Source organism: Lemur catta, chromosome 9, assembly GCF_020740605.2.
Source record: "Lemur catta isolate mLemCat1 chromosome 9, mLemCat1.pri, whole genome shotgun sequence".
Lineage (NCBI taxonomy): Eukaryota > Metazoa > Chordata > Mammalia > Primates > Lemuridae > Lemur > Lemur catta.
In genome coordinates, this window is record NC_059136.1 from 57,391,506 (window position 1) to 57,402,654 (window position 11,149).

An 11,149-nucleotide genomic window follows, 5' to 3' on the forward strand; every position below is an offset into this window, starting at 1 on the left:
CTTTCTTTCATTCATTTTTTTTTTTAAACAATTAGAAGTATTCAACAGCAGAAATAGTTGCTGCCTGAGTTAGGGAACTCCTGTCATTGGGCTAATTGAAAGCTGGATTCATTGAATGAGCAATTGGATCACATGACTTTTAAAGTCCAGGTTCTATGATTCTATGGAGAATTCTACATTATTTACTTGCTGTGGGTGATACAAAGAAGAAAACTGTTTTTGATTCTAATAGTTCACAATCTAGTTAGCAAGACCCTATCTTAAGCAGATCTTATTTAAAGGCATACTGTATAAATAAAACTGTTCATAATACTACCTCAATACTTTATCAATACCAAATCTCTGTATACTTTCTCACTATGTGAAGTCTAAAGCATATTTAAAAACTAGAATTGAGCTAAACACACATGCACACGATTTAGAAGCAGGAAGACTCTTGGTCCTATAATCCCCTCCTTCTACTATAGGTTTAAAAGACTAAAATTCTTTGACCTTCAGGTCAAAGAAGAAGAATCATCTATTTCTTTGAGCTTTTGCCCAGGTAGAAACCAGATTAAAATGGAAAGGGGAACCATTAAGAGGTGTGTTGCAAAGAATTTTAATTTTTGAAATAGTAGTCAAAATTATAATTTGAAAATTAAAAATTTAAACAGCTCGAAGGTGAAAAAAGAAAAGAAATAAGAAAAAGTTGGCCGGGCGCTGTGGCTCACGCCTGTAATCCTAGCACTCTGGGAGGCCGAAGAGGGAGGATTACTTGAGCTCAGGAGTTCAAGACCAGCCTGAGCAAGAGCAAGACCCTGTCTCTACTAAAAATAGAAAGAAATGATCTGGATAGCTAAAAATATATAGAAAAAAAAGTTCGCAGGGCATGGTGGCACATGCCTATAGTACCAGCTACTCGGGTGGCTGAGGAGGGAGGATCACTTGAGTCCAGGAGTCTGAGGTTGCTGTGAGCTAGGCTGACACCACGGCACTTTAGCCCGGGCAACAAAGTGAGACTTTGTCCCAAAAAAAAAAAAAAAAAAAAATTACAAGGCTAATATTCAAACTTGTTCATTTTTTTCATTATTTTAATTAAAAATCAGTGTTATATTAACAAATACCAATATTCACTCTTTACACTAATCCTTGGGAAGTTTTTGATATTTTTTAATTACATAGAATGGAATGGAATTTGACAAAGTCAGCTTTTATATCTTAGACCCTGTAGGGGAGAAAGCCTGGATCTGCTAAAAAGATCACATATTTGCTTATATGTGTTACAATTCAATAATGTAGATGAATAATATCTGCAATGATATTTGCGAACATACTTAAGGGTCAGTTTAAGGCAAGGTGAGTTTTAGATTAAGTAAAACTTAGAATGCAAATAAAAACAAAAGTGAGGGGCAGGAGACGATAGTGTCTAAAATGTCAGTGTTAAAGTCTGGCTTTGGTTTGAACTCAAGCTCTGCCTCTTCTTGAAAAACTTTGAGCAAGTTACTTCACCCGTGTGTGTCTCTATTTTCTGCAAAATAAGGATAAGGAAACCTACCTCATTTTGGTTTTGTGAGATTTCATATTTAAAGCACTTGGCACACAGCTTGGCATATAGTAAGTGTCCAGTTACTGACAATGATCCATAACAAAATATAACTTTAAAAGTAAAAAAAATCTGATCCCAATTGTCACTTCTCATTTTTTTTAATAGCTGTACCTTAAGAGTCACTTCTAACTTTTAAGTGGTTTTCTTAAGTTGTAGACTAGGAAGACTGAAATATGAGAATAACAGTTTTTATTTATCGAACATCTCCTATGAACCAAGCATAGTGCCTGTCTATTTATCGATTGCTAATTTTCACATTATATCTGGTATCATAATCTCTATTTTATAGATGAAGAAACTGAAAATCAAGTCAGAGAGGTTGCAAGTTACTCCAAGATCCAATCTCTGTTCACTATGCCATACTGCCTCTAAGAGTTGTGATGTAATCAAATTAAACTGTAAATAAAATATATGGTATTGGAAACAATGCAGCCAACTACTGACTTCCGTGTCATTCCTGTCGGATGTCATGCAATTTTCGTCTGAATATTTCAATGAGGGAGAGCTTACTCCCTTTGAGGCAGCACATTTCACTGCCCTACAGCTTGATACCTGCAGTATCTTAGTGAAATGTGCTCTCATGGTTGATTTACAGTGGTGGGAGAAGAGGAATTGCCTTCTTTTTCAGTAGGATTTTAACATCTTTCACAATGTAATGGACTTGTACCCGTGGGTTGGTTTCATGGGTCTTGGAGTGCCTTGGGGACCCTGGTCTTGGGGCATCTACTGGACTGAATGAAAAGCAAGTGGAAGCACTGTTCTCCGTCCCTCTCTAGTGCCACCACCTTTCTAAACTGGTGGCACTTCCTGTCATTCCTAGAGGAGGCATGCCGCAAGACACACAGAGGCTTTTCAAAGTTAGAGAAATGAATGATTACCTTTGGGAGGGGTCAGAAAAACTATTAAGAAGAGTTATTCACTAAAATGGCAACATGCTGTCTTGAAGAAGTTAAGTCATTCACATGGGATCAGCAATATGAACCACTAAAATATTGTGTTCACTTTGATTCACCAAAGGATGAGCAGTAAGCACTATGTTTTGTAGTTACTGTTATATATCCTTCTTTAAACAATTTAGTGCTGTACATGGACATCCAAATGTATACACATAATAAATCAGGACAGTTAAGCTCTCTCTCTTTTTTTTTTTAAATGGGGAGTGACTTTTATTTTTTTAAAGACTTAAGATTCTTTGAGGGCCGGGCGCGGTGGCTCACGCCTGTAATCCTAGCAATCTGGGAGGCCGAGGCGGGCAGATCGTTTGAACTCAGGAGCTCGAGACCAGCCTGAGCAAGAGCGAGACCCCGTCTCTACTAAAACATAGAAAGAAATTATACGGACAGCTAAAAATATATATAGAAAAATTAGCCGGGCATGGTGGTGCATGCCTGTAGTCCCAGCTACTCGGGAGGCTGAGGCAGGAGGATTGCTTGAGCCCAGGAGTTTGAGGTTGCTGTGAGCTAGGCTGATGCCACGGCACTCTAGCCAGGGCAACAGAGTGAGACACTGTCTCAAAAAAAAAAAAAAAAAGATTCTTTGAGGCTGGGAAGAACCATTCAGGGTTTCTTTGAGGTAAGCTCTCTCAAAATAATTGGTGTTTTCAAAGCACACAACTAATAAGACAAAGAACCCAATTAAAAATGAGGAAAAGATGAGAAGATATACAAATGGCAAGTAAGAACATGGAAAAATGCCCAACATTTTGTTAGTCATTAGGGAACTGTATTTTAAAATCACAATGAGATACCACTATACACACACTAGAGTGGCAATAATCAAAGAGACTAGTAATTCTAAGTGTTGACAAGGATGTAGAACACTTGGAACTCTCAAATATTGCCAGTGAGAATGCAAAATTGTACCACCACTTTGGAAAATAGTTTGTCAATTTCTTATAAAGTTAAATATGTAGTTACCATATAGTCCTTCAATCCCTTGCTAGGTGTTTACCCAAGGGAAATAAAAGAATATGTTCACACAAAAACTAGTATGTGAATGTTTATGGCAGCTTTATTTGTTAAGAGCCAAAAGCTTGAAATAATCAGATGTTCAGCAATGGGTGAATGTATAAATACATTGTGATATATCCATTCAAAGAAATACTACTTGATACCAAAAGCACAATCCATAAAAGAAAACATTGATAAATTGAATATCATCAAAATTTAAAACTTTGCTCTGCGAAAGGCCTTGTGAAGATGATAGAAAAACAAGCTACAGACTAAGAGAAAATGTTTGCAAACCACATATCTGACAAAGGTCTAGTATCTATAACACATAAAGAAGTCTCAAAACTCAACAGTGAAAAAAAAAAAAATCCAATTAGAAAATAGGCAAAAAGCCCAGGGACAGTGGCTCACGCCTGTAATCCTAGCACTCTGGGACGCAGAGGCGGGAGGATCGCTTGAGGTCAGGAGTTCAAGACCAGCCTGAGCAAGAGCGAGACCCCATCTCTACTAAAAATAGAAAGAAATTATATGGACAACTAAAAATGTATAGAAAAAATTAGCCGGGCATGGTGGCGCATGCCTGTAGTCCCAGCTACTCGGGAGGCTGAGGCAGAAGGATTGCTTGAGCCCAGGAGTTTGAGGTTGCTGTGAGCTAGGCTGATGCCACAGCACTCTAGCCCGAGCTACCGAGCCAGACTCTATCTCAAAAAAAAAAAAAAGAAAAGAAAAGAAAAGAAAAGAAAATGGGCAAAAAGACATAAACAGACATTTCACCAAACACGATATACAGATGATGAATAAGCATATGAAAGATGTTTAGCATCATTAATCAGGAGGAAATGAAAATTAAAACTATGATGAGCTATCACTATGCAACTATTGGGTTGGATAAAATAAAAAATAATGACAATACCAAGTGCTGGTGAGGATGCAAAGAAACTGAATCACTCACTCATTGCTGGATGGACCGTAAGAGGGTATAGCCCTCTGGAAAACAGTTTGGCAAATTCCCATAAAACTAAACATTCAATTATCATGTGATGCATCAGTTACACTCTTGGGCATTTATCCCAAAGAAATGCGACTTATGTTCACACAAAAACCAATATACAAATGTTTGTAGCAACTTTATATGTAATAGCCCTAAACTGGAAACAACCCAGATATCCTTCAATCAGGGAATGGTTAAATAAACTGAGAAATAGCCATACCATGCAATATTATTCAGAATACAAAGGAACCAGCTACTGATACATGCAGCAACCTGGATGAATCTCCAGAGAATTATGCTGAATGAAAAAAGCCAATTCCACAGCTCAGGGGTTCGACACCAGTCTGAGCACAGTGAGACCCCGTTTTGAAAGACAAGAAACAAAAAAAAAAAGACAAAAAAATTCACACACGCGCACAAAAAAGCCAATTCCAAAAGGCTACATACTGTGATCCCATTCGTATGACAGTCTTAAAATGACAAAATCATGGAAATGGAGACCAGATAAGTGGTTGTCAGGGGTTATGGAAACTGTAGGGAGGCAAGAAAGGGCTGTGGCTATAAAAGGGCCACATGAGAGATCCCTGCGATGATGGAAATGTTCTGTATCTTGACTGCATCAATATCAATATACTGACGTGACACTGTATTATAGTTCTGCAAGACATTACCCTTGGGAGAAACTGGGTAGAGTGTACATCTGCAGTATTATGCTAAGTAAAAAAAGTCAGACAGAGAATACTACATGCTATATGATTTCATTTCTATGAATTTCCATTTATACAGAAAAAGCAAAACTATTAACAGAATGAGGATCAGTGGTTGCCAAGGGTTGGGGTAGGGAGAGGCACTTGAATGCACAAGGGTGTAGGGGAAATTTTGGAGTGATGGGAATGTTTTATATCATGATTCTGGTGGCAGTTATGTGACTGGGTAACATAAGTGAGTTTTGTCAAACCTCACGATATCACACACTTAAAATCATAAAATTCTATTTCAAAATTTAAATTCTATTTCAATAAATATGATTAGAAAGAAATTTCAAAAGACATGTAATACATAAAGCAAAGAATAAGTTCCTTAATTTCTATCCATATGTACTATTCATTAAATAATTTATATATTTTTCCAAAGTACAAAACAACTCTCAGAAACATTTTTTTTTTGGTAGAGATGAGGTCTTGCTCATTCTCAGGCTGATCTTGAACTCCTGGCCTCAAAGGATCCTCCTGCCTTGGCCTCCCAAAGTGCTGGGATTGCAGGTGTGAGCCAACACACTTGCCCAGAAACATAAGTCTTATTGTAACAAATTAGAAACATAAGTCTTAGTTTAACAAATTAGAAAAAAAATGACATGGGAATTACTCTACATAGTAGGTACACTCAATAAATATGATAAAATATGGTGATACATCACTTTAGCAATTATCCTACCCAAGGAAAAATGTAGTACAACCTGCTAAAAAAAAGACATGACATGCCAGATCACTTAGGAGATGCTCTAGAGTCATACAATTCATGGCAGTTATGTAAATTAGGTAATAATTTTAGGGCTACTTAAGCCACTACTGTTTAGGATTAGGTTTGACTGCAAATGACAGAAATTCCAAATAAATATGAGCTTAATTACATAAGGTTCTACTCATGAACAACAACATTGCAGATCAACAGTTCAGGACTAGTCTAGCAGTTCCAAAAGCTGTGGAGTCCCAGCCTCCTTCCACTTTGCTGCTCCACTTTCCCTCAAATGCTGCCTCGGCCCAGGTAGCTGTCTGGGCTCCTTACTATGTTCACATGCTAGCCAGCAGGAAGGAGAAAGGACAAAGCAGGTACATCACTTCCCTTTAAGGACACCTCCCAGAAATCTCTCAGGAAACATCCCCCTACATCTCTTTGGCTGTCACTTATTTACATGGCACATCTAGCTGTGCAGGAGGCTGGGAAATGTGTTCTTTATTTCAGGTAGCCGTGTGCCCAGCTGAATAGCAGAAATTTTATTAATAATAAGAAGAAAGGGGCCTGGCACAGTGGCTCACGCCTGTAATCCTAGCACTCTGGGAGGCCAAGGCGGGAGGAGCCCTTGAGGTCAGGAGTTGGAGACCAGCCTGAGCAAGAGTATGACCCCCTATCTACTAAAAATAGCAAAAAATAAGCCTATAGTCCCAACTTCTCAGGAGGCTAAGGCAGGAGAAACACTTCAGCCCAGGAGTTTGAGGTTGCAGTGAGCTATGATGACGCCACTGCACTCTATCCAGAGTAACAGAGGGAGACTCTGTTTCAAAATAATAATAATAATAGGAATAAGAAGAAGAAATGAAGAAAGTATATTGACAAAACCTTCTAGATTCTTCCACAGGCCATATTTATATTTTCTCCTTCAAAGATTCTCAAGCTTCTGTCTTCTTAAAAAATCTGAACAAGAAACATGACATTTCTATAAAACCCTAAAAACCTGACACTCATTAATTTATTCACCATTCATTCAATAAACAAATATTTTTACAAGAAACTGTGCTAGGTTCTAAATTATTAAGACAAAGGCATGCTGTAGAGGAAAAACACTCTCATTATTAACAGAAATTTTAAAAACTCTATGCTATGGATGCTTCATGGTGGCAAAAAAAGGAATTCAAAAACCCTTATTATTGATCTGTAATTTTTTAAATTACATGTTTTTAAACTTCTATAAAAATTACCTATCCAGCAAGAGATTAAAGTCTGAGATTAATATTAGGTTTTGTTGTTATATATAATCCTTTGTTTATTTGAATATTTTTCAGAAATACACTTGAAGGTGATATTTGAATTTTAATAGCCTTTTTAAAATTTATGTCTTGATTCTGTTCCCTGAGTCAAGTAAATATTTGAGAAAAGACAATGTCCCATTTATTTTCAATATTTATACATAATTAGATTATCCAGGTCTTATTTCCCTTCTTCCTTTTACTCCCTATCTTATTTCACTCCTAACTAAATCCATGCCAGGGTCCTTTGCAGAGAAATGAACATAAAGAAAATTTGCTCAGTTTTTCTTAATAAGAAATATTTCCTATTATTTCTGGATTTAAATATTAATACTTAGAATGTGTTTATCAATGATTTTCATTTATTCATGTTATTATCCATACATAGCAGTATTAACAATCTCTAAAATGCTGTTTCCTCTTTAAAAATATCCATTTATTTATTCATTATTCCATTCAACCAATCTTTACCAATTACCTACAAGGAGATAGCTACTTCAGTAGGCCCTCTGTATCCATAAGTCCTACATCCATGGATTCAGCCAACCAGGGATCCAAAATACTCAGAAAAAAAAAAATTGCATCTATATTGAATATGTACAGACTTTTTCTTGTCATTATTTCCTAAGTAATATGGTATAACAACTATTTATATAACATTTACATTGTATTCATTATTATAAATAATCTGGAAATGATTTAAAGTATATGGGAAAATATGCACAGATTATATGCAAATACTACATCAGTTTATATAAAAGACTTAAGCATCCCCAAATTTGGGTATCAAAAGGGAGTCCTGGAACTAGCCCTCCATGGATACTTTCATTTATTCATGTTATTATCCATATGTAGCAGTATTAATCTCTAAAATGCTATTTCTTGTTTTAAAAAATCCATTTATTTATTCATACTGGAAAACAACTGTATGTTCCCTCCCCACAAAATGTGATTGCATTGTAGTCCAGAGCTGTCTTTTTTGTTTTCATCTTTCTAATCTCAGCACCTATAATATCTGATATTTAAATACCTATTCAATAATCATCTCTTTGAGAATGAATGCAATAATGAATGTGGTCTTTCCAGACCCCAAATTCATTGATGATGTTCTGCTTTTCTAAAGACAATAACAATAATCCATGGTGTCATTGAACACTTTACTGACATTCCAGAATTCCCTGGCTTTAATATTATTTACCTGTCTTTCTAGAAAGGTCTTGAGATATTTCAGTAAAGAACAGTAGGATATCATAACCAAGGCCTCATCATAGAATGCGGTTTCCATTCTGTCCCTTTCCAGCAGGTTTTAGGTGCTTTCCCTGGATTTAGTATTCCCTTTATTCTCAGGTCAAGTCCAACAGCCACTTATTCTCTCTGACCTCTGATTCAAATTACTCTAATAAAACAATCAAGCCTTCTTTGTCAGCAGCTCTGGGGTTACTTGTTCTTTTTAAAGCTGACCTTCATCCCTATTTCCAATCCCTACCCTCTCATATCTACAGATGCTGCTGACCTGATATATTGTAACTTATTTATGCTGCTTGCATGCATAAGCTATTGCTAGGTGCTACTGGTGAGATAGGAAAGTCACAAAAGAAAGGTGACCTCATCTTGTAAATTGCTTAGATCTTTTGACAAATGGTGCTTGAGAGAAAGTTCAGCACATGTATCCTTTTCTTCCACTGGTTACTTATCAATTAGAACGTTCCTACACTTTTTACTTATTCAGTTTTTAATTGTCCAAGCCTAAAGCCTACTGACTGTATTAGCCTGACTGAAAAAAATCAATGTTTAACACATAAGTGAGTCATTAACTGTGTGAAAGTTAATCATGTCAAAAACACACATCTGAGTTGCTAAGAATGACCATCTCATTTCCTGCAATGTGGCTTTGGTGTACATTTCTTATCAAGTCACTGAAATATTTCAGGGATTCCTGAGGATTTCATGGCTACAAAAGTGTGAGGACTCCTCCTAAAAATTGTTTCAAGTTGAAAACAATTGCCCCAGAGGAAGGACCAGGAGACCTAGAATACAAAAATTCTGCTCTTACGTCCAGGAAAAAAATTTATATCAGGTCTCAAGAAAACTCCCAGAAATTCTCATTGTGTTTGATTCCTTTTCCAGATGCCTGTTTTGCTAGAGGGGGGGGAAACAATTTTTCTTCTGATATATATGCATTCTTATTGTATTTTAAACCCTTAATGAATTCCAAATGTTCACTTTGCTTTTTCTTGAGTACTCAGAACTGAAATACAGGCTAAAAAGGGACAAATGCTTCTGACCTTTTCATTCCATGATTGCTTTCGGAACTGTGAACTGATCACTTTTGAATTGTAAATGAGTGCACTTTTGAAACCCTGAGCTCCCGCCGCTTTTACCTGCCTCAAGGCATTGTCACGTGGTGGCGAGCTCCGCTAGTGGAACAGACTTGGTAGTACCTGTAACTTTCCTCATTTTTCTTGGAATGGATGAGTACCTTTCTATAAAAATGATTGCTGAATTCAAACTGAATTTCTGGTAAGTATTTAAACTAGTACTTTCATTTCTGTGCCACTAATCTCCATGGTAACTTCCAAAAGCTACTCCTAATGCTTAACACCAAATTAAGTCTTTACCTTTGCTTACAAAATGTAAAAATGTAATACAGTATAAAATATAATTGACTGAAGACTTAAGAGTTAAGACGCTAAAATGGTGTCAAGCTAAGATACTTGCTATAACCTTTCCCATCTTTCCATTAAAATATCATGAGTTTTTGAAAAATGAGTCAATCATTTGCCAGAGTCTGGGAGGAATTTCCAGTGACTGCTGTGTAGAGGAGGCCAAATCAAGAAACTCTACCATGGATACTTCCTTCTTTGAAAAGAAGAGCAAAGTCCACAGGAAAAAGTTTAAGCCTTCAAACTATTAATATTATTCAATCAGAATTTACAAATCTGGGACAAGGCCCAACAGAAATACAAAGGGCTGGTGGATGGCTGATTAAAAACCACGATGGATAGCCTTCTAGAACAAAGAGCTGCAGAGAAGGCAGCGTGGAGAAACATGCTGACAGTCGACAGTGTTTAACTTTGTTGTTTTTTCATTTATCACAGCTGATTAAAGAATCAAAATCTTTCGTTTGGCAGTATTTTTTCCTTTTTTTTTTTTTTTTTTTAAAGAAGGGGAAGAGACCAGGTCTAGCTTTATTGTCCAGGCTGGAGTACAGTGGTGCAGTCATAGTTCACTGCAACCTCAAGCTCCTGAGCTCAAATGATCCTCCTGCCTCAGCCTTCCAAATAGCTAGGACGACAGGTATGAGCCACCATGCCCGAATAATTTTTTTTTTTAGAGATTGGCGGGGGGTGGGGGGGGTCTCACCATGTTGCCCAGGCTGGTCTCAAACTCCTGGGCTCAAGAGATTCTCCCAGCAGGTGGAAGCCACCACACCCAGCGCCTCTGATTCTTGACAACACAAATTCCCCTCATTGCAGACAACTGGACAAATGAGTCAGGGTAAGGTCTTGCCATGGTGACTACTCAACTGGTGAAAAATGTAAACATCTGCTGGATTCTAGAATTTGGGCAAGAGTATGCACCTGCATCCTCCTGTCACTTTAGATCTATCAGTTTTCAAGACAACAGTAAACAGAGGCAGAGGAAAGTCCATCTGCTCGTTGGCCAACTCTGAGACTGGAAGAAATTTCCCACGTTGACGTATAACAGAAAAACAATCACCTCATCGTCAGAGCTAACAAAAATTCTGGAGTACAAGGAGATAGAACACTATCTAAAAATTCTAAGGAAGGGGTGCGGGGAGGGGATGGAGGTATGACTACATGGTGAGTGCCAGGCGCACTGTCTGGAGAATGGAAACGCCTGAGGCTCTGACTCAGGG